General features: G+C 35.4%; 1 protein-coding gene across 1 annotated transcript in view; it reads right to left on the bottom strand.

Annotated features, from left to right (window-relative positions):
• Positions 1-24,060, bottom strand: part of SKAP1 (src kinase associated phosphoprotein 1) — a 380,537-nt gene that overhangs the window by 298,468 nt on the left and 58,009 nt on the right. The window lies entirely within an intron of this gene.

The raw sequence follows: 24,060 nt of genomic DNA, 5'->3' as shown, positions 1-24,060 counted from the left end.
CTAAGTTATTGAACAGAACACACAACTAGAGAAACAGATCAGTACAGATGCATCCATACATGTAAATGTTATTCGCATGTAAATATATTACCCCAGGACATTTGTAACGCAAAGGCGAAGGTCCTGTCAACATTTCCATTATAAATTACATACCTTTTTGCACATACTCATGTATTAGAAAATGTATGGTGTTTCCTACAGAACATCTTAGAAGCTTCACTGCTTTCTAAATATCCATTTGGATTTGCGTGGTTAGCTCTTGTGATTAATCCATGTGTGGTGAAGGTCTCAGATTCTTCTTTGTACAATGCTGCCTGATTTCCTGTCCATCTCCCTTTCCCTTCCACAGTTATCCATAACCCAGCGTACTCATATATTCTTTTTTTCCCCAAAGCCCTAACAATGAGGGAAATAATACCAAAGGCCATAGTACTACCACGTGGTGAAAAAAAATAAAACAGTTGCTATTTGTTATCATTTTAAAGACATGTATCAACCTGATAGTGACTGAACAAGGAGTGAAATCAACCTAAAACTAATCCCCTTCATTTAAGAGGATACAGTTTACCAATTACATAAATTAAGAGCAAAATTAACAGGCTATTTAAAAACCACTTGTGCTGCTGAGGGGGAAGGAAAGATGGGGGAGGAGATAGCAACGCCGTTAAAATGACCAGAAATGGGGCTATATTGCAATAGATTAGGCTATTATATTCCAGAACATTCATTGCTACAATGGCTCTGAATCCTAAAACCAAAAGGGCAACGCTGTTTAATATTCATGAAATGACGTACATCTCTCACCCGATTGGACAGGAAGGTGTCAGGCCACAACCAATGGGAAAATTCTCTTTTTAGGAAGAGGACCCTGAATGATGCAGTTTTTCAGTTTGCCCAGTAGGGTGAGCTGCAGTGTGCAGCATTGTCCTAGCTTTATAAAGAAATGCGCCAGAGGACCACCAGCTAAATCCTCCTGCTGATCTTTTTTTCCCCTCTCCCCCAACCTAAAACTGCTCCGAGGTTTGATGATGTCGTTGTTGTTATTTTTAAAAACCATTTCTAGGTCTCAGGCAAAGGCTAAACTTACTGGCATTAATGAGCCAGAGAGTTAGCAGCAACAAATATAAACTAGACAATTAAACAATGATGGCTCTCACTTCAGAAAAGAAATCACGAGCTATCACCCCAGGCTGCTGCTTACACAACGACACATATATTCTACCACTGGAAAGGGTCGACTCGGACTAAATGAAAAATGGAGGGAAAATCATGACATGGGAACAAATACACTTAAAAGCAAAACAAATTTCCTTTATAATTTATTACATTTAAGAAAAGAAGTTCAAATCCCATATGCCATGTTTTTACTTGTGGGACCTTATGCAAATTACTTAACCTCTTTTGGAGCTCGGTTTTCTCATCTGCAAAATAGGGAGAAGGAAGAACTGGATTAGATCATCTCTAAAGTTCCTTCTAGTCCTAAATCTACACCGTTGTGAAGCTATGTTGATAATCAGCCAATTTTACCTGAAAGTTGCTAGCACAAATGTTTCCTTTTTCCAGTTTTTCATATTTCTACTCTTATTCTCAACTCATTATGTTCCCAACATTTCTTGTCTCAGCACAAAGTGTTTCAACTTTACCCCCCAGTCACAAAAGGAAAATGCTATAACTTCAGGTGTTTCAGAAATTATGATCCTGGTTGGGGAAAAATCAACGCAGTTTTAATAACTATGATCCTGTAAATGGGTAACATTTATTTCAATCAAGGGGCACTGGACTTGAAGTAAGGAATCTTGGCTCTATTACTAATTTGCAGTTGGTTGGCTGGTTATTATTTTTTGTCCTTGAACATGAATAAAATGGCATCACTATGTTGTGGTCAAGATACAGTGTGTTCAACTGTGACTGATCAGACCAGTACAAGTTTGGAAGGCTCTGTCACAGGTTGAGTGTATACAAATAGTCAATAGAGCATCTCATTTTTCTTTTGAGCTACTGCAGTCTTGCTTCACTCATAGAGCACAGTGTTTTCTTTAATGCAGGCACACCATGCTGGGTGATCCTGTCCTATATGACAATAGTCTTCCATGTCATATAATAAGTAAGGTCTTAGGCAAGTCATTTGATGCTCGTTGAGCCTGGGTTTCTTCATCTTTAAAATAAGGCTTTAGGGCTAGATGCCCTCCCTCCCAGACCTATAACAATCCATGCATTCAGCTTTTAGATGTCAATGGATCTCTGGATAGTCAAAAACCTAACATTAGGAAAAGTTTGGAACCTTAAAACTTACAAATAATTATTAAACATTAAAACAAATATGCCAAATAATCCAAGTTGATTAAAGTCAGCATTTCTCTTTTAAATTTTTTTCTATTTAATAGTATTTTTTTCCAGTTACATGTAAAGGTAGTTTTCAACATTCACTTTTACACGATTTTGAATTTAGTTTTTTTTTCTCTCTCCCTCCCCAAGCATTTCTCTTTTTGAAACATTTTTTTCCTATAATTTTTTTTACAGTATATGAGAATCTGCATGTTGTAGTGAGAAAGAGCTGGTCCTAGAACCAGGAAGACCTAAATTTAGGTCCCACCTGTAACACATACTAACTGTGATCCTGGGCAAGTCAATAAATCTCCCGTCTTCTAATAAATTCTCTCAAACTATAAATTCACAAAAGGTGCTGACCTGCAAATAGAGGGAGTTTCCTGAGCTGGGAATTCCTTATACAAACAAATTCACAGGTTCAGACCCTCCCCCATCTTTATACTATAAAATCATTTAATGGGCTTGATCAAGTTATAGATTTAAGAGAAGTGTTTCGTTTAGGTTTTCAGCTGCCAAAACTATTTTGTATGACAGAAACTGATATGTACAAATGTTTTTAAAATTCATGTCCCATTTCAGATACTTCATACCTAAGTTTGATTATCTGTTTATTGATATCCCTCCTCCCCTCAATGAATTCAACATTTTTTTATTAAGCATCAACTGTATGTAAGGCACTGTGCTGAACCTGGAAGATTAAAAATGGGGGAAAACAACATTTTTTTCCTTCCAAAAAGGAAGTATAACAGGGAAATAAAATTAAGATATATATATAAACAAATGATAAAGGAAAGTGACAAAGGAGCGAATCTAAACACAGTAGTAGAGGGGAACTTACTACTTCATGGAATAGATGACTATTTTTTGGACAGTTTTTCTTAGTAGAAGAAAGTAGACAGGCCCTTGTTTGTATATTATTTAAGTGGGACATGCACGTTTCACATAGGGGATTTATAAAATGAGGTCCCTCTAAGTTTCCATAAGCTGCACCAGGAAGAAAAGTACACTGAATTTGGAGGTAGAAGACCTAGGGCCTACCATGTGATCTTGGAGGAGTAATCTTATCACCTTCAAAGTTAACAGAAAAAAGATAGATATTTTCCTAATCTTTTTACATAAATTTTCTGGTCACCAAAGCAAATGTTCAAAAATTGGGGCACTTTGCATAATTTCCAATGTCTTTATTCTCTTTATCCCTGTCAATTCCTAATTAACTCTCTCTTCTTCACAGGAAATGAACCAATTTGTTCCCCAGCCAAATGAAATCAAATTTTTTGGTACTTTCAATCTGACTTCATTATTTTTTAAGAGCTCTTTCTCTTCATCTTTTCAATGATTTTAATAAATTTAAAAATATTTTAAATGTTCAGAAAATTATATTATGTCCTATAGATATAAGATGCTATTATTAACTAACATTGATCACTCCCAAATAATTTCTTCCTAATTTTTTCAGAGAACTACTAATTGCTTACAGCTTCTGACACAACTACATGAATTTTCATATGGTCTATTGGGTGTTTTGCCATGCTTTGGGCTCATATATATGATTTCATCAGTGAAAGGGACTTAACTAACAGGAAATTTCCTCTGTCACTGAAAATCAACAATTATACTGCAATTTGTAGTTTAGAGACTTGTTTAAGCTCATTGAGAGAAAACATGACTTGCCTTGTATAAATTAATAAGAATGAAAATTTTTAAATAAACAAAATTCAAGTCAAATTGCACTTAACAGGCCTGAAAATATGGGTCAGATGTAGTTAATATGTTAATATATTAATCAGTGGTATAATAGTAAAGAGTGCTAATACAACAAGTTATGAAGATCTGAGTTCAAATCCTGCCTTACACCTTAAAAGTTGTGTAACCTTAAACAAGTTATTTTTAACCTCTCTTAGCCTCACTTTCCTTATCTATAAGATTGAAACAATAGAATCTATTTCTCTCAGGGATGTTGTGAGAATTAAATGAGATAACATATGGAAAGTGCTTTGCAAACCTTAAAGTGCTATGTAAATACCAGTTATTATTAGTGGGAAAGTTAATTAATAAAAATATGTTAAGGTTCTACTATGTGCCAGTCACTCTGCTAAACTCTAGAGATCCAAAGAAAGGCAGAGGATGGTTCCTATTCTCAAGGAGCTTACAGTTTAATTGAATGTAAAGCCAAATTTTCACTGCCAGTGGCAAGCCTGTTACCTACTTGACACATCTCTTCTTCTGCTGGTACTGATACAAGATTAGTTCAGTGGCTCATGCACATATAGAAAAGGGTGGAAGTAATAGGTAAGCTCTAGAGCAGATGTAATTTTGTATTTCCAGTTCCTAGAACAATGCTTAGTACACAGTATGTACTTCATAAATGCTTATTGATTTGGGTTAGGTAACAGAAACATCTTGTCTGTCACAGTTCCAAAACTTTCAGAGGAGAATTCTGAAGAAGAAAAAATCTCTTTCAGATTTGCTGAATCTGAATAGAAAAAAATTTTTTTTCTAAATCAGGGGTAATTAACCTTTTTTGTCCTAGACCCTTTTGGTATTCTGATGAAACCTATGGATCCCTTCTCAGAATAATGTTTTTGACTGTGTAAAACAAAATCCTTAGAAATAACAAAAAACCCAATTATATTGAAACAGTTCTCAATTTAAAAAAAAGTCATGGATCTCAGATTAAAACTTCTTTTCTAAATGGAAGTGTGATCAAATAGTTGTTTCAAGAGGAATATCTACCAGAGTCCTTTACTCTGTAAAATGAGGAAACAATTAGGTGGTGCAGTGGATAGAGAACCAGTCCTGAAGTCAGGAGGACCTGAGTTCAAATCTGCTGTCAGACACTTTAACACTTCCTGGCTGTGGGATCCTGGCAATTTCCTCAGCAAAACATAAATAAGTAAATAAAAAGAAAAATACTGTGTAATATGAGATGCTTCTTTCCCTTGAAATTTATTGAAACTATCCTTAAGATTTAATTGGTTCATACAACTATAAGTTTCAGTCACAGATGCTGCTTTCTAGTCATTCAAGTACAAAAACTCATAAAAGTTCCAGTTAACTCACTGATGCTTGACCAGTGGATCACCATGGGCGACTCAAGGGTAGGAGAACTACACTCAGCTGAATCGATGCAGTGACCTTGATACATATCCTTTCTCTGATATGCTGAAACTAATCTTCTTTTCTTAACTTTTAAATGGAATACAAGTGCCTCATTTCATTCTATTCTAGAATCTGAACTACCAGGGGACTGGTCTGGTTAACTCTGACTGACAAAACAGATGCACAAGGAATTTAACTCTCTCAGTGATCACATGGAGCAACTGGAGCGAACAGAGATCCAGCCTCAAAGTCAAGAAAATCTAAGTTCAAGTCTGATGCATACTAGCTGTATGACCCTGGACAAGTAATAACTTCTTATTGACCCAGTAAAAGCTGCTGGTTTGCATAGGTAAAGGATGCCTTTTCATCAAGAGGTCCTTATACTAATGATATACTATATTTAATTGTAAAAATTCACATACCCGAAATAATCAACATTAAATGAAGAACTACATACAGTCAATAGGTCAACAGGAGTTCTATCTTTGTTACAGCAGCAGAGTTCTCTGCTTGCTCCAAGGATGGAATCTTCATTTGCCAATCCCCCATTACATACAGATCATACAATTATCTTGCCAAAAGCAGAATAGCTCATTTTCTAGAAACATTTTCTAGAGGCAAAATGAATCCTTACCTTATCACTAACACTGTCCAGGTTATCTTAGTTGAGCATAAGCTATCCTTTAAGATGTAGGTATTGATAAAACACATAGCTTTTAAGTTATTTGGTCTAAAAACATAAAGACCCATTCTCAGAGCCTATATTTAGATCAAAAAAGTTTTCTAACCCTTACACTAAAAACTTTGACATGGGAGAATTGCTATTCAGACTGAATGCACTTTTTTTTCATTACTTTGAGAACAGGGTTAAAACATCCATTAGATCAGCTACTAAACCTAAATTCTCTATTTAAAAACTATATGGTTGGGGCAGCTAGTTGGTGCAGCGGATAGAGCACCAGTCCTGAAGTCAGGAGGACCTGAGTTCAAATTTGGTTTCAGATATTTAATACTTAATACTTGCTAGCTGTGTGACCCTGGATAAATCACTTAACCCCCATTGTCTAATAAAAATAAAAAGTACATGGCTCATTATGGCTTTTTTGGCAGTTCAACATTTTAAGAACCCTGATATTGAATAACAAGCACTTGTTATTAAATCGGTTAATTAAGAACTAACTTTTGTATAGGCTTTCCCTCTCACTGATTTGTGAAATTAATTTGAGTGAGGTGATATGCATTCATCTCGGACTCAAGGAGCATTCCATACTTCTTTTTCTCTTATATTTCCACTTTATATTAGAATTATTTATATGTTATATCATATGCAGAGGTCAGTTTGACCTCATAGATATTCCTGAGACTTTCTTTGCAATTTGTCCTTCATTATGACTTTTAAATATTATTTTTATTAGCTGATGACAGAGCTGGTGTGTTGTAGTGGGTAGAAAACAGGCTTCAAAGCCACCAAGGGCTTATGTTCAAATCCTGCAACAGATACATCCTGGCTTGTGACCCTAGATAAGTCACAACCTCTCACTGATTCTAGGCACCCATTCTCTAAAATTATAAATGTCAAATTAGGTGCTAACCTTCATTGGATGATCAAGTTTCCTCACCAATATCAATAAAATAATTTATCTAGTACTTAAGAGGCAGGTAGATGGTTCAGTGGATAGAGCAATTGGATTGGAGTCAGAAATACCTGAGTTTGAATTCTGTCTCAGTCCCTTATTTGTTATGTGGCGCTGGGCATGTCACAACCTCTATTTGTCTTAATTCACTGGAGAATGAAATGGCAAACCACTCCAGTATCTTTGCTAAGAAAAGCCCATGACCCGAGAGAGAATTGTGGGAACTAAGTATATAGTTCACAACATGGCATTTTCACTCTTTTTTGTTGTTGTTTGCTTGCATTTTATTTTCTTTCTCCTTTTTTTCCTGTTTGATTAGATTTTTTCTTGTACGGCAAGATAATTATATAAATATGTATGCATATATTGGATTTAACATATATTTCTAACATGTTTAACATATATTGGATTTTTTACCATCTAGGGGAAGGAGGAGGGGGAAAATTGGAACACCAGGTTTTACAAGGGTTAATGTTGAAAAATTATCCATGCATATGTTTTGAAAATAAAAAGCTTTAATAAAAAGAAACAAAATCCCATGAAAAGCATTGACATAGTCTGTTCTACAAGGTCTCAGAGTTGTGTGCAACTGAACAACAAAAAGAATAACTTGTGCAAAACTTTTCTAATGTCAATATAAAACCTGTAACTGCACAGATTTCTAGTGGAAATTTAAAACTTCTTTCTCCTCCAGGTGGGCTGTGCTTTCTTTGGAAGTGATGTTCTCAATATTTCTCCTTTGAAATTTTCCCAACTTTAATAAATTTGTTGCATCCTATTGTGGAAAAGCATGGCTGGAATACGCCTCCAGATTGGTATATCTTATTCAAAAGAAACAAAAGAGATATGTTAAGGAAATATACCCAAATGAGAAAATCCAGGAACCAAAGTGAAAAGCATGATGAACAGGAATTAGCTGAAGATCAATGGAGAAAGAATTAGAAATGACCTTATCCCCATAGTATACTATAAACCATCTTAAAAAGCCAACAGGAAGAAAGAAAACAAACATTTGTTAAGCACTTACAATGTGTCAGGTGCTTTACAAAAATATTATCTTTTTTAATCATGGTAATAACCCTGATAAGTAATTGCTATTATGATTCCCATTTTATTGTTGAAAAAAGGGAGTCAGACAAAGGTTTAAGTGACTTTCCCAGGATCACACAGACAGCAAGCAAGAATCTCAGGCTGAATTTGAACATTGGTCTTTATTACTCCAGGTCCAGTGTTCTATCCACTTCACTACCTACCTAGAGGAAACAGATACGATGCTTTGGAAATAGATTTTTAAAATGGCACAGGATTATGATATTGTGAGATAAAGAGCTTCAATTTTCTGCATATCTACTAGAGCTTTCTCTCTGCCAAAAGCCTAGCAGCTTCTTGTTATGCCTAAATAATAATTTCAGTCTTCAAAAGATAAAAGAACCAATAAGAGTCAATTTTATACTAGAGCTGATCCTCAGTAACAAAGAGGAATGAGATGTTGGGGTGAAGATGATTGGATCATATGATTGGGTACAGATAATTGGCAAATAATAAATAATAGGTAGTCAGCTTTTCTATAGCATTAAAAATCTTAAAAAGTTTGCAAAACACTTTACATATTATCTGACTTAATTCTCACAATATCTTTGTGAATTAGATGCTATTCTCATTGCCATTTTACAACTAAGGAAATTGATGTTGAAATAGATTATGTGACTAGGGTAATACAGCTATTAGATGTCTGAGGAAAGATTTGTAATATTTGAATTTGAAATGGAAATATTGCTATGCTACTATTAATTGTATTAGAAAGATGATCAAAAATGGGAAAGGTGCCATAGGACTTGAGAAAGACAAATGTCCTATTTGACAAAAGATAGAGGAGTAAAAAAAACAGATAACCTACAGACCAGTGGACTTGACTCCGATTCCTGGAAAATTCTAAAATGAGCCATGAAAGATATGGCAAATGAATACTTAATAAAGGAAGTGATCACAAAAAATTACCATGACTTTATCAAGAACAAGTTATGCCAAACTAAGCTTATTTCCCTTTTTGACAGGCTTACTAAACTGGAAGACTGAGAGACTTCTTGGTAATATTGTATCAAGATTTTTTAAAAAGTATTTGATAAGGTATCTCATGTCCTTCTTGTGAAAAAGATGTAAAGATATGAATTATGATAATATAATTAGATGGATTTGGAACTGGTTCAATAGCTAGACTCAAAGAACAGTCATATTAACTTGGCAAGGAGCCTCTACTGAGTGGCCCAAGGATTTGTGCTTAGTTCTAATGCTGTTTAACAATTTTTATCAATGGATAGTAGCATAGATAGCACGTTTATAAAATTCGCAGATAAAATAAAGAAACAGCTAAAACACTGGATGACAGAATCAGAATGCAAAATATTTTAAGAGACTGGAGCATTGTCTAAATTTTAGAAATATAATAAAGATCAATCAAGTTTTGAAAATGGGTTCAAAAAATAATTTTTACAAGCACAGGGTAGGAGTGGTAGTGGAAGCATTTATATAGTGTCAATCATGTGTGCTACTAGCCACTATGCTAAGTGCTTTATAAATATTATCCTATTTAATCCTCACAACAAATTGGGTATTGTTATCCCCATTTTACAGCTGGGGAAACTGAAATAGACAGAGGTTAATAGATTTGTCCAGAGTTTACACAGCTATTTCTCTATGTCAGGTCCAGCAGCACTCCATATACTACATCACCTGGTTCGAGAACAGTTTGCCTTGAAAAAGATCTGGAGATTTTAGTAGACTGAAAGCTTAGAAAGGTTCAGTATTGTGAGAGAGCAGTTAAAAAAAGAAAGAAAGAAAGAAAAAAGTAGTATCATTTTAGACTGTGTTAAAAAAAAAAAAAGGTATTGTTTCTAAGAATGAGAAGCAGAGAGTGGGGATGGGGTTTCTGTTTTATGCTCTCATGAGATGACTATCTGAAGTAATGTGCTCAGTTCTAAAAGTTACATTTTAAGAAAAAACATTGATAACCTGTGGAGCATCCAAAGAAAGGATAAGATGAATGGGGAAGGGTCTTGAGTGAATGCTCTATCAGAATCACTTGAAGAAAACAACAATATTTAGGTAGAAAAGGTAATGGGATAGCTGCCTTCAACTATCTGAAATGTCAGAGGGAGTATATTTGGATTTTTGGCCCCATGGCAACAAACAAGGACCAAACCGATATAATTTTTTTCTTTTTTCCTTTTCTTTTTTTTTTTTTTTTGTTTTTATTTACAAAACTTATGCATGGGTAATTTTTCAACATTGACTCTTACAAAACTTTCAAAATTCAAAAATTCTTTACAAATTTTCCCTACCTTCTCCCCACCCCTTCCCCAGATGCAGGTAGTCCAATACATGTTAAATATATATGTTAAATCCAATATATGTATACCTTCTCCCCACCCCTTCCCCAGATGCAGGTAGTCCAATACATGTTAAATATATATGTTAAATCCAATATATGTATACATAATTATACAGTTATCATGCTACACAAGAAAAATCAGTTATAAAAAGAAAAAAAAACCTGAGAAACAAAATGCAAGCAAACAATAACAGAGAAAATGACAATGCTATGTTATGGTCAACATTCAGTTCCCACAGTTCTCTCTGTGTATGGCTCTCTTCATCACTGAACAATTGGAATTGGTTTGAATTATCTCATTGTTGAAGAGAGCCACGTCCATCAAAATTGATCATTGTATAGTCTTCTTGTTGCTGTGTATAAGGTTCTGCTCATTTCACTTAGCATCAGTTCATGTAAGTTTCTCCAGGTTTCTCTGAAATCATCCAAATAGATACAGTTTCAAAAAGATATATTTGGAGAAAATATCCTAATGATTGGTGCTATACAAAAGTAGAATGGGCTGCCTTGCCTTAGGAAGTGGTAGGTTCCCTCTCATTGGAGTCTCTAAGTAGAGGATGAATGAACACTTTTTATTAAAAAAAAAAAAAGATTCCCCTTGGGATATGACAAGTCATTTAATTCTGTAATGCTTACTGTTTGTCCTTTGTTCTTGAAGAGGAACAATGATAGCATGAAGGTGATGACTTGTTTGTGAAATGGATTTAAGTGAGGCAAAGATGTGCAAAGTCATTAGCTTTATTGTCTGTTCCAGAGTCATCAGAGTCCAGTTATAAGACAAAAATCAAGATGATTGGCAATGTCCCTCTGTAAACTGAGCTGGAAAAGGAAATGGCAAACCACTTCGATATCATTCCCAAGAAAACCCAAAATGGCATCATAGAGTTGAACACAATTGAGCAATAAAATTATGTGCAAGGCACTGTGCTAGGAACTGGGGATAAAAACACAAAAATGAGGAGTTGGGGTTTGTAAACTGAAGAATTTAGAGCTCCACAGACCCTTTGGGTTCATCTAGTCCATGGGGTTCCCAGCTTGGGAATCTACCAAGATTGTGCATCTACCAGAAGAATATGTGAAATCTTGGCAAGGGGACGTGAGGCAATATTGATTAACTAACTATATCATCTTATTGAAATTAGTCATTTTGTTTTTCTTTTATGTGTATGTGAGGAGGGAACTTCAGAATTTATTTTCTTTCACACTGAATAGGGCACAAGAAAGTTTACTGAAAAATAAAGGGTATAAGCACTGAAGAAGGTAGGAAACCCCTGATCCAAAACAATGGTTCAGTCAAAATGAATCGACTTGGCTGCCCCAGGTCACACAAGCAGTTAATTAATACTGAAGCTGGGACTCCAAGCTGGCTCTTTTGATTCCTAATGCTAATTGTCTAAGAGTAATCTATTCCTTTACCCTAATGAGTGCAACTGGGGAATAAAATAGAGTAACCAGACCTGGAGTCAGGAATATTCATCTTCTTGAGTTCAAATTAGGCCTCAAACACTTTTTATCTGTATGATCCTGGGCATCTTGTTTGACTCAGTTTCTTCATCATAAAGTGATCCTTTATGGAAAAGGGAATGGCAAGCCACAGGATCTTTTCCAAGAAAACCCTAAAAGGGGGTCACAGAGTCAGACATTACTGAAAACAATTAAATAGACAAAAACCTTCGTGAGTTAGTTGAAGTTAATTACTGCATTATCAAGCTTAAATAGAAACGGGGACCACTAAACCATACAAAAGGATCCCTGTGGGCTGCATGTTGACCTAGTTAAAAAATATAATATTACTTATGTTTTATTGTATTTTTATTTATTTTGTTAAATATTTCCCTAATTGCATTGTAATCTGATTCTGACCCACTTGGGAGTATTGTAGGCCACATGCAGTCCACTCCTTATTTGACCCCTTTTTGTTACAGAATGAGGAATTCAGGAAGGCCACCAGGATAATAATATAACAATAGCTAGTGTATGTAATATGTATGTATACACAGACACATATGTGTGTGTTTATATGTATATACATAGTGCTTTAAGGCTTGCAAAGAACTTTGAATCTTCATTTTAGAATGGAGTTTCATTTTAGAAACTCTGAGAGGCAGGTTCTATTATTATTATCTCCACTTGACAATTGAGGAAACTGAGGCAGTCAGAGAGTAAGTAACCTGCCTAGGGTCACAAAGCTATTAAGTGTTAATTAAGTGCCTTATTTGAACTCAGGTTTTCCTAATTCCATGTACTGTGTTCTATTTACTATGCCACTTAGCTATAAAGATGAATTAATGTTGGACGGAAGTGATTGTTATAAACTAGGATATATATTTATATATGTATATATATGTACACATTTACACATATATAACCTTTTTGCTTTCTTTTTAAAATTTATTAATTTCTTTTGTTTTTGCTTTTCTAGTCTTTTCTGTAGGAAGCCTCACACCCATATCCAGAATTGAGCTTTCCTTAATAACAAAGAAAATTAGTTAAGCAAAAATATCTGATACAATGACTGTCTTTGGCAAAGTATGTGAAATTATACACTAATACTCCCCTATCTTTCTTCCAAGAGAAGGGGGGTAGAAATGTCTTATTTTCTTTGACAGTAGCTACTAAAAAGTAGATGTATTATTATAAAAACACATTATGTCATTTGGGGGGGAAAGCACAGGAAGCTTGGAAAGCTAAATATTTGAAACAGTATCAGTGTCAGCATTAAACTTCAAAAATATTTAACGTGTATCCTCCCTCAAATGACTAATTTGTACAAAATGTAGGAAAAGTGGAAGGGAAAAAGACTGGGAAAGGGAAAAAACCTACAGGAAGTTGAACCACAAAGGCAGTTGTCAAAATTGTTAAAGCAAAATGAAATTCTGCCAGAGTCAGGAGTATTTGTCCTTGTGTACATTTTTTTTTCCTGTTAACTCCCAGAAGACAGAAAACATTTTGGAAGTCTTTTAAAAAAAAAAAGGCACTTTAAGTTGGGCTGCTCCAAGTTTGCAGCCAACACTTGTGTTTATAAAACACTGACATTCCAAGAATAGCGATAGAACAGGGACTTAACGATAAATTATAAATATTGTAAATTCAGACTTTTTCGTACATTTGTGAACACATCATAAATCCAGGCTGTGTTTCTTTGCCTAGATCCTACTTAACAACTGTGCTAAAGCCTCTTGGCATGAATGCAAAGGGTGTTTTTGTAAATAAAACTTAGTGAAAATCACTATGCACTCCATTAATTCAAAAACACTCCTTTTCCACTTCAAAGGGAAGCCTCTCTCCCTCGCTTACTCTCTTCTTCGGTGTAAAGATGGTGGTTTTTATGGTCTTAATGATTTGCTTCTTGTACTTGTCATAACTACATGTACCAAGTATGTGATAGCAATGCAACAAAAGTGAGGCGACATCGGAGTCTCATTCCAATTCCTTTTAGACTCTGCAGGAGAGCTAGCTTATACCATCTTATCTCGGATGCAGCAGCACTGGAATCCTGCAGGATGGAAAAGCCCTGTGCATCTCTGCAGTGGGAACAACTCTCAGCACTTTGCATTGAGGCAGCTAGGTGGCGCAGTAGATAGAGTGATGGACTTCGTGTCTTATTGCCTATATAGCTACAATTAGTAGCTATTTACCTTGGGCAAGTCCTTTAACTGTCCACATTGTTTTCCTCATCTGAAAGATGGAGATGATAACAGCATCCTCTCTCAAGGTTGTTGTGAGAATAAAATAAGACAAAATTGCTTTGAAAACCTGAAATAAATGCTAGTCATCCTCATTATGATTATCTTACTATGAAGCAACTGTTATGATTATGGCCAATTTTATTGATAAAGAAACTGAAACAAACAAACAAAAAAAGAAACTGAAACTCTGAGAGATTGAATGTCTTTACCAGGGTTACACAACTGTTGTTATTTGTCCTTCATTCTTGAAGAGGACCAGTTATCAAAGTGATGTCGATTTGCAATTGAATTGAAGTGAGGGACGACTGTGCAATGTCACCTGTCTCACTTTCTCCTCCAGAGCCATCGGGGTCCAGTGGCAGGACATGGATCAGAAAGACTAAACATGGCCGGGGATGCAATGGGAGACCAGGGTCTTTTTAAACTAAGGATTTTCCCAGGTCTCAGTTTTACTGAGGGAACACCCATTCAGTGATTTAAGGCTAGGTAGGAAATGAGACAGAGAATGGCCTCTTTCACCTAGTTAAAAAAAATCAATCTGGGAGGTGGTTTCTGGCTACAACAGATAAAATTACTATTTACAGTTACTCTAACCAGGGGTCCTCAAACTATGGCCCGCGGACCACATGCGACAGCTGAGAATAATTATCCCCCTCACCCAGGGCTATGAAGTTTCTTTATTTAAAGTCCCACAAAATAAAGTTTTTGTTTTTACTATAGTCTGGCCCTTGAACAGACTGAGGGACAGTGAACTGGCCCCCTATTTTAAAAGTTTGAGGACCCCTCCTTCTAAGCCATCAAAACCCAAACAATCAAAGGTAGGATTTGAATCTAAGTAATTCTTGATTCCTTGAGGTGGTTTTGTGGTGGTGGTATTAGTTAAATTTATAGGCCTGGAATCAGGAAAACCTGGGTTCAGATTTAACCTCAGATAGTAGCTGGGTGATCCTGGGCAAGTCACTTAATCCTTTTTTGCCTCAGTTTCCCCATCTGTAAAATTAGCTAGAAAAGGAAATGGCATATCACTCCAGTACCTTTGCCAAGAAAAACCTCAGATGAGTCACAAAGAATCAAATATGATCAAACAACAAAAAGAATGAAAAGAATTCTTGATTCCAAGACTATACTATGCTGTCTCTTAGTATAGAAATTAGGGTGCATTGGCATGGATAAAAACTACAAATGTAGTCATGTAAATGCTATTGATATATGTTTTATGAAACTATATATATTTATGTGTGTGTAGCTCTCCTGTAAATCACCATCCAACACAAAATGTAATAGATACAGAAATAAAAATACCTTTTGTTTCTAGAAGTGCCTCATTTAAAAAAAATTTAAAGGTCTCATTATCGATATTAATGAGTTATCCTCATGGAAGGAAAAAAGGTTGGGGGGGAGAAATAATGCCAAGATAAAGATAATTTTTAAATGTTCCCAGTAACACTTTCTTTATCCATTTTTTTTTTAAAACCAGGGATTCCTTCCCTCCCTCCTTTTACCACCATTGTTTGGTCACAGGAAAGAAATTTGTCCCTTCAAAATCATGTCCTTTTGGGCTCACAGAAGAAGAATCTCGAATCTAAATATTTAACCATTTTCTTAGAAATCTTCTGTGTCAAATTTGCAGATAAGTTCAAGGAACCTTGGAGTTTTCAAAATGGTTCACCACACAATAACACTATCATTAATAAAAAAAACAGTAAGAGTGGTGATGATAGTAACATTTTTTTTTCTAGAATGCTCTGAAGTTAGCAATCACTTTAGCCAAATATAAATATATATACATATATATGTATGAACATATACAAACATAATGTATATACACATATACATATATATGTATGTGTGTATATATATATATATATATATATATATATATATATATATATAATTTTTATCCTCACTAAAACCTAGTGAAGTAGGCAGGGCAGACACCTCCCCTCTTATTTTAAATAGATGAGAAAATTGTAGGAACAAGAGAAAACAGATCAATAGCCTGAATATTTCACAAGTAGCTAAGAAATATTAAAAGCCCTAAAGGGACTGATTTTTTTTTTTGTGCCATGGACTCCTTCAGCAGTCTGGTGAAGCCCTTGGACTCTTCCTCAAAATAATATTTTTAAATGAATCAAACAAAATACAAAAGCCCACAAAGGAAACCAGTTAGATTGAAATCCAATTATAAAAACAAACAAACCAAAAAAAAGTTCACCCAGTCTAGGTTAGGAACCCTTGACCCAGAACAAGACCTCTAGACTACTGGGTACATTTTTCACAAAAGAATTATGGAAGGACAAAAATAACAGAGATGAGGAGATGGGACAAGGTTATAACCAACACTATTGGAGAAAGTACCCAAACTAGTGAGTTCACAGGAGGAAACTGAAATTCATAGTAGTTAAGTGAGTTGCTCATATAGAGTTGCTCATATAGAGTAGAGTAGAGTAGAGTAGTAACAAAGCTAGATTCCAGGTCTTTTGATTCCTAATCCAGTGCTCCTTCTAACATATCTCAGTGCCTGCCTCTAATATAAGCAAATATTACTAGCCTTATGGAAATGCATTATTGCTTACATTTTAATTCTGTTTTTAATTAAATTCGTACTTGAAAACAGCATGATTTATTTTAAACCTTGGGCTTAGGGGGGTATAGGAGGGAATTAATGCTAATTCACACGAAATTATTTATTATTAGCAATAGACTTTACACGAGATACATTTCACAGTGGAAACTACAACTTCTACTCATAAAACTACAAGACCATGGTCTCCATTCAGCCACCAAAGAGATTTTCCTAAAGCACAGGTATGATCATGTCTATTCTCTCCCCATCCCCCAGTTCTCAGTCCATAAACTCCAGTGGCTTCCTACTGTCTCCAAGTTCAACCACAAAACACTCCATTTGACATTTAAAATCCTTCTTAACCTACCCCGACCCCTCCATCTCTCCAGTCTCCTTATCTTGCTTCCTATTATATACTCTTTGATTGGGCCCACTTGCCTCCTGGCTGTTCCATAAACAAGATATTACAGCTCTTCACTCCAGATATTTTCACCTCCTAACTCTCCCTCCTGAACTCCACCTACTGACTTCCCTGGTTTGCCTTTCCCAACTTTTCTTAATTCTAGTGCTTTCCTTTGTTAATTATTTTCTATTTAACTTGTATAGCTTGCTTTGTATATATTTGTTTGCATGTTATATCTCCCATTAACTTGTAAGCTTCTTGAGGGCAAGACTATCTTTTGCTTCATTTTGTCTTCCCTGTGTTTAGCAAAGTCGCAGGGGACATTATGGTACTTAATAAATATTTATAGATTGATAATTATTAATCCACTTTACTAAAAGGAAAACTGAGGTAAAGAGAGGAAAAGTGGATTTCTCAGTACTATAAGGAAGGAGCATTTGACCAAAGAACAAAACTGGCATCCTGACTTCTAACCATCTGCTTCTCAACCATTGCTTTTGCAACATTTGATAAGTTAGAATGATAAAAATAACATGACAAAAATTTCATCATGACTTTTGTAACTAAAAATGTGATATTTAAAAGAGAAAATAACTTTTAAAGCTATTGGAAATTGAATGAGCACTTAAAGTCAATTATACAAGCGTTTATTAGGTACTGGTGATTTGCCAAGCATTGTACTAAGTGCTGAGGATACAAAAACTTTCATTATTATTAAAAACAAAAATTCCCATATACTTCAATTATATTTTACGTAAATTATAGAATCTCCTTCTCCCAGCATTGTATAGTAAGGAAAAGAGCTTATCAGGCTATTTCTTTCTTTTTTAACTTATTTCCCTTCCCTCAAAAATACATCATCCCACAAGGAAGATGATAAACCAATGAGAAAATATATAGGATAATAGAATCTTGGAGCCAAAACATATAATTCTCTAAAAGAACACAAAAAGAGAAGAAATGATTTGCCCTTAGGATTATAAAGTTAGTAAGTAGCACACACAGTCAGGCTCTGAATTCATGTCCTCTGACTCCAGATTTAGTGCTTTTTCTGCTATACCATAAGGCTTTACATGGAATTAAAAACTCTCTACAATATTAAACACATTAGAGCCATTCCCCATCTCTGAAAAGGCAAGCTTGGCATAGAACACTGGGCTAGAAAATATTTAGCTGACAGTCACTTTCTCTCATTGGGTCTTTGAGGAGATCATTTCCCAAATATATTTCATTAAGATCAAAGGATTTTGTGTTTGTGGCAGCCCTTTTTGTAGTGGCTGGAAACTAGAAATTGAATGGATGCCCATCAATTGGAGAATGGCTGAATAAATTATGGTATATGAATGTTATGGAATATTATTGTTCGGTAAGAAATGATCAGCAGGATGAATACAGAGAGGCTTGGAGAGACTTACATGAACTGATGCTAAATGAAATGAGCAGAACCAGGAGATCATTATACACTTCAACAACGATACTATATAAGGATCAATTCTGATGGAAATAGCTTTCTTCAATAATGAGAGGATCCAAATCAGTTCCAATTGATCAGAAATGAACAGAACCAGCTACACCCAGAGAAAGAACACTGGGAAATGCGTGTGGACCACAACATAGCATTTACATTCTTTCTGTTATTATTTGCTTGCATTTTTGTTTTTCTTCTCAGGTTATTTTTACCTTCTTTCTAAATCTGATTTTTTTTGTGCAGCAATATAACTGTATAAATATGTATACATATATTGTATCTAACATATACTTTAACATATTTAACATGTATGGGATTACCTGCCATCTAGAGGAGGAGGGAGAGGGAAGGAAGGGAAAAGCTGGAACAGAAATTTTTGCAAGAGTCAATGCTGAAAAATTACCCATGCATATGTTTTGTCAATAAAAAACTATAATAAAAAATATCCTTATGACCAGATGGATTCATAAATGGATTCTGCCAAACATTTAAAGAATGATTATTCCCTGGGACACTGATACATTGTTGGTGGAACTGTGAATACATCCAGCCCTGGAGAGCAATTTGGAACTATGCTCAAAAAGTTATCAAACTGTGCATACCCTTTGACCCAGTCGTGCTACTACTGGGCTTATATCCCAAAGAGATTTTAAAGAAGGGAAAGGGACCCACATGTGCAAAAATGTTTGTGGCAGCCCTCTTTGTAGTGTCCAGAAACTGGAAACTGAGTGGATGCCCATCAATTGGAGAATGGCTGAATAAATTGTGGCGTATGAATATTATGGAATATTATTGTTCTGTAAGAAATGACCAACAGGATGATTTCAGAAAGGCCTGGAGAGACTTACAAGAACTGATGCTGAGTGAAATGAGCAGGACCAGGAGTTCATTATATACTTCAAAACAATACTACATGATGATCAATTCTGATGGACGTGGCCCTCTTCAACAATGAGATGAACCAAATCAATTCCAATAGAGCAGTAATGAACTGAACCAGCTACACCCAGCGAAAGAACTCTGGGAGATGACTATGAACCACTACATAGAATTCCCAATCCCTCTATTCCTGTCCACCTGCATTTTTTATTTCCTTCACAGGCTAATTGTACACTATTTCAAAGTCCAACTCTTTTTATAAAACAAAATAACTGTATGGACATGTATACATATATTGTATTTAAATCATATTTTAACATATTTAACATGTATTGGTCAACCTGCCATCTGGGGGAAGGGGTGGGAGGAAGAAGGGAAAAAGCTGGAACAAAAGGATTTGCAACTGTCAATGCTGAAAAATTACTTATGTATATATCTTGCAAATAAAAAGCTATAATAATAAAAAAAGAATGATCATTCCAATGCAATAAAAATATTTGGGAAAAAAAGATCATAGGATTTTGACATGGAAAGTTTATTATAGGTTACCTAGTCCAATTCCTTTTTATAGGACAACAGAGAAGTGACATGAATGAGATCCAAGAGGGAGTAAGCAACAGAAGTGGTAGTCAAACACTGGTCCTCTGAACTCCAATATAATTCTCCTTTCTTTGCACTGATACCTCTTCCTCTTCATCTGTCCTGTTCAACCATCACACACATCATTCAGAGAACAATTTCTGATGAGCAGGGGCCGACCATCCCTGCCAGCTGCCAACACATAGAGTAGGCAAAATAACCTCATGAAACAGCAAAGTACCAAGACAAGACACAGTAGTCATATGTTAGACAAACCACCCTGATCACCATCACTTCAGAGAAGCCAGGCCAGGACCCTGAATCTAAGAGCCTTGAAAAGAGCAAGGCTTCCAGTCCAGTGCCCTCAGCCATCTGCAGAGATGCAACGTGCCTCTGTAAGTTCTCTACAGCCACAGTTATTGACGACTCAGAAGAGAAAGTCTTTGTCATCAGTGTCAAATGGTTCAACATGTGAACCCAACATGATTTCATCAGTGGAGATGATTTTAAAGAAGAGGCATCAACATTTGCTTTGTTCTGCATCCTAAGGATCATGGGACTTTTTTATCTGAAATTTCCTATGTGTTGTCTCCTCCATTAGCATGTGAGCTCCTTGAGAAGCAGACTTTTCCTTTCCTATTTTTTTATTAAAGCTTTTTAATTTTCAAAAGATATACATGGATAATTTTTCAACATTAACTCTTGCAAAACCTTGTGTTCTAATTTCCCCCCCTTCTCTTCACCCTCTCCCTTGGATAGCAAGTAATCTAACATATGTTAAATATGGTAAAAAAAAAATGTTAAATCCAATATATGCCTATGTATTTATATAATTATCTTGCTGCAAATCAAAAATCAAAAGGAAAAAAATTGAGAAAGAAAATAAAATGCAAACAAACAACAAAAAGAGTGAGAATGCTATGTTGAGATCCACACTCAGTTCCCACAGTCCTTTTTCTGGGTGTAGATGGCTCTTCTCATCACAAAATCATTGGAACTGCAGATTCTTTTTATCTATCTATAACCCAGAGCTTAGCACAATGCTTTGTACATAATAAGTGCTTAAAACATGCTTCTTTCACTCATTCACATATTTAATAACTCCTTTTTAAAGGGACAGAGGAGTAAGGCACAGAGAATGAGAGGGTATGAAGGGTGTTGCTGCCCTTTGCCCATTACATTCCCAGATGGTTTTTATGTGTATAGTCCTACAAGGAAGGAGACTAGATACAGAGAACCATGGTGAGACTTTATTCTCCCTAGGGATGCTTGGACGTGGGTGATGATATGTAATCAGAAGAGCAATGGACTCAGAGCCAGAGACCATGGATGCACTAATTACTGCTTATGTACTACTTTGAAACAAGTTACTTCACTTTAGGCCACAGCTTCTTCACCTAGAATATGAAGGAGAGCTTACACTCTTCAAAGACGCTTCTAGTTGTAAGTCCTAATGTCCTAAAATTCAAGACTATTTTCTTTCCACTCATCCAACTCTGGTTTAGTTGTGTGTTCTAAAGCTCAGCTAAACAAACAGCTAATTAACAAATCCATCCTCCCTTCTCCCCCACAGGGAGTTCAGGGAAGCAGTTTTAAAAAATCATATGGCCTATCAAAGATTTCTTGACACTATCAAGAAGCCTTTCCTCTTAAGTAAGAGTTCAACCTCAGGCCTCCTGTCGTTCCCTCCTCATCCCCATCCTAACATTAACCACTCTTCCAGCATTTTTGCAATACTGCTGCCAGCTGCTCTCTTTCCCTATTTCCCCCACCCCCTCTCCAAGCCTGCTCTTTCCATAATTTTATTTTAAAGTTCTCTCAAAGCACCCCATATTGGCCTGTTGCTACTTTCACAGATCACTGGTTCTTAAAGTCCTAAGTCAGCTAAAGATCTTTTAACAGGGCAAAGGAGAAAAGAAAGTCCTTTAGAACCTTTAGAACCTTTAGAAAAGGGAAAGGAAACAAGATAACAGTCAGGGATTTTTCTTCCTCACATTCCTTCCCAAATGAAGAGAGATTTTGACCACATATGAAGAATATCTCCCACAAAGCAGATGTACTTCCCTTTCCAATAAACTATTTTTGTTTTGCCTATTTTTCCTTACCCCATATATTTCTAGAAAAAAGGATATGTAGTAATATCTTTTTTGTCAAGTGACATACAATCACATCATCATTGAGCAATGATCCTGGTATGGCTTGCTTTTTATTTCCTACAACCCATGCATTTAAATCTTTATACTACCATGGTCTGCTCTATTTAAGATCTAAAATTATTTTTCCCAAGATATTATTAGTACCAGATTCCCAACACTAGTCATATTCTTTCTGGGGAGCAAATTCTAACAGATCTATGTACTTCAGAAAGACCACATCTGAATAGTGCTACACATAGGGTTTTGTTTTATTTTGCTTTGTTTGGGATTAGTATATATATATATATATATATATATATATATGTATATATATATATATATAATATGTGTATACACATATATTCACATATATTATAAAATATATAATATAATACATACTAATAAATATATACTAACAGCTGCATTATATGGGCATTCCCTTGAATAGTATATCTTGGGTTTCACAAACAAACTTGTCTGTCTTTTCCCTATATATTATTCTGCATTTTTCAAATTGTGATTTGAGCTAGAAATGTTTCCTGAGAATCAAACATATAGTTACACTAACTGGCTATAGCTCCTGACTATAAAACACAGTAATGCTAGCTTCAAGAAACAGAAGAATAATCAAATGGAATTATACCTTCTTTAAGGTCGCTTATTGCAGAAAGTCGGTCATGGGCTTGATAGTAATTGATTTGTATCTAAGCAAACCATCCTCTAGGAAAGTAAAGATTTTTAATAACACCAAAATTATGAGGCATGGTATTTGAAATGTTTTATGTAAGTGATATTCAGTCATTGGATACCTAGAAGCATGAAACAATGAAATGTGGAAAGAGCTAATGAAAAATTGCCAAGTTGGTGCAAAAAAAAAGTCTTTTTGATGCTATTTGCAATTCTGAACAAAAGCACTTTCAGAAGAGGATCAAAAGTGTTCTATTTATAAATAAATGAAGATCTGATATTGAAGTCTGTTTTTAAGGAAAACATTCCCAGCCTCCCCAGCTAAGGTACTTAAATGAGTAAACATAGGTAAACTTTATAAAGAACATGAAAAACTGGATATGAACTCTTTTTTTAAAAATCCAATTTTGAACCTTTTTATGTCTTCTAATCCTTTCCTTTTTTTAATTTTGTACACAGCTGTCTGTTGTACTTTCTCGAATGATGCCAGATGCTGGGTTCATCAACCAAACGCAGGAAAACAATGGTTTGGAAGCAATTAGAAGCATCGAGGCTGCACTGAGGCTCATATTAAAATGTGATAACGCTGTTCTAGTGGGAATTTCAACACTGCAGCATTTCTGACATTTCTGTGCTGCCAGACAAACAAGATGTGTGGAAGCGCAGTGATCAAGGAGGTAACATACTGGAATTTATTTCTGGAGCAAATGAAGGATTAGCTGGTTTGGAACATTCACAAGGCTTTTATCATGGCCCCTGTTTCCATCTTCTTTGAATGCCAGTGGATCTTTCCATTTTCATCAGTCACTTGAGGTACCAAAAAAGTGTATTTTCCTGTTTCATGAAAATAATCCAGCACCAATTCACTCAGAGGGCAGAAGCATCACGGTCTCCTGTTGCTAATAAGCAAGAGTACCCAGCAGGGTTAGGGTTGATTAGGAAAACCACTGACATCCAGGAGATCCTAAGATCAGAAATTTAGAGCAAGAAAGTACCTTAGAGATCTTCTAATCCAACGCCCTCAATTTACAAAAGAGAAAACTGAAGTCCATGACAGAGAGGAAGAAGACAGCAGAATATAGGATTATTAATACTACACCAAATTTCTCCTGAAAACCAGTTAATGTTTAGTGGAGGATCTAAATAAATAAATAAATAGAAATTTCTAAATAAAATAGAAGAACCTTAGAATTGCAAACTAGTAC

The sequence above is a fragment of the Sarcophilus harrisii genome, chromosome 4 (genome assembly GCF_902635505.1).
Source record: "Sarcophilus harrisii chromosome 4, mSarHar1.11, whole genome shotgun sequence".
NCBI classification, from domain to species: Eukaryota; Metazoa; Chordata; class Mammalia; order Dasyuromorphia; family Dasyuridae; genus Sarcophilus; species Sarcophilus harrisii.
Note: the sequence above shows the minus strand (reverse complement) of the source record. Positions and strands in the feature narration are given on the sequence as shown.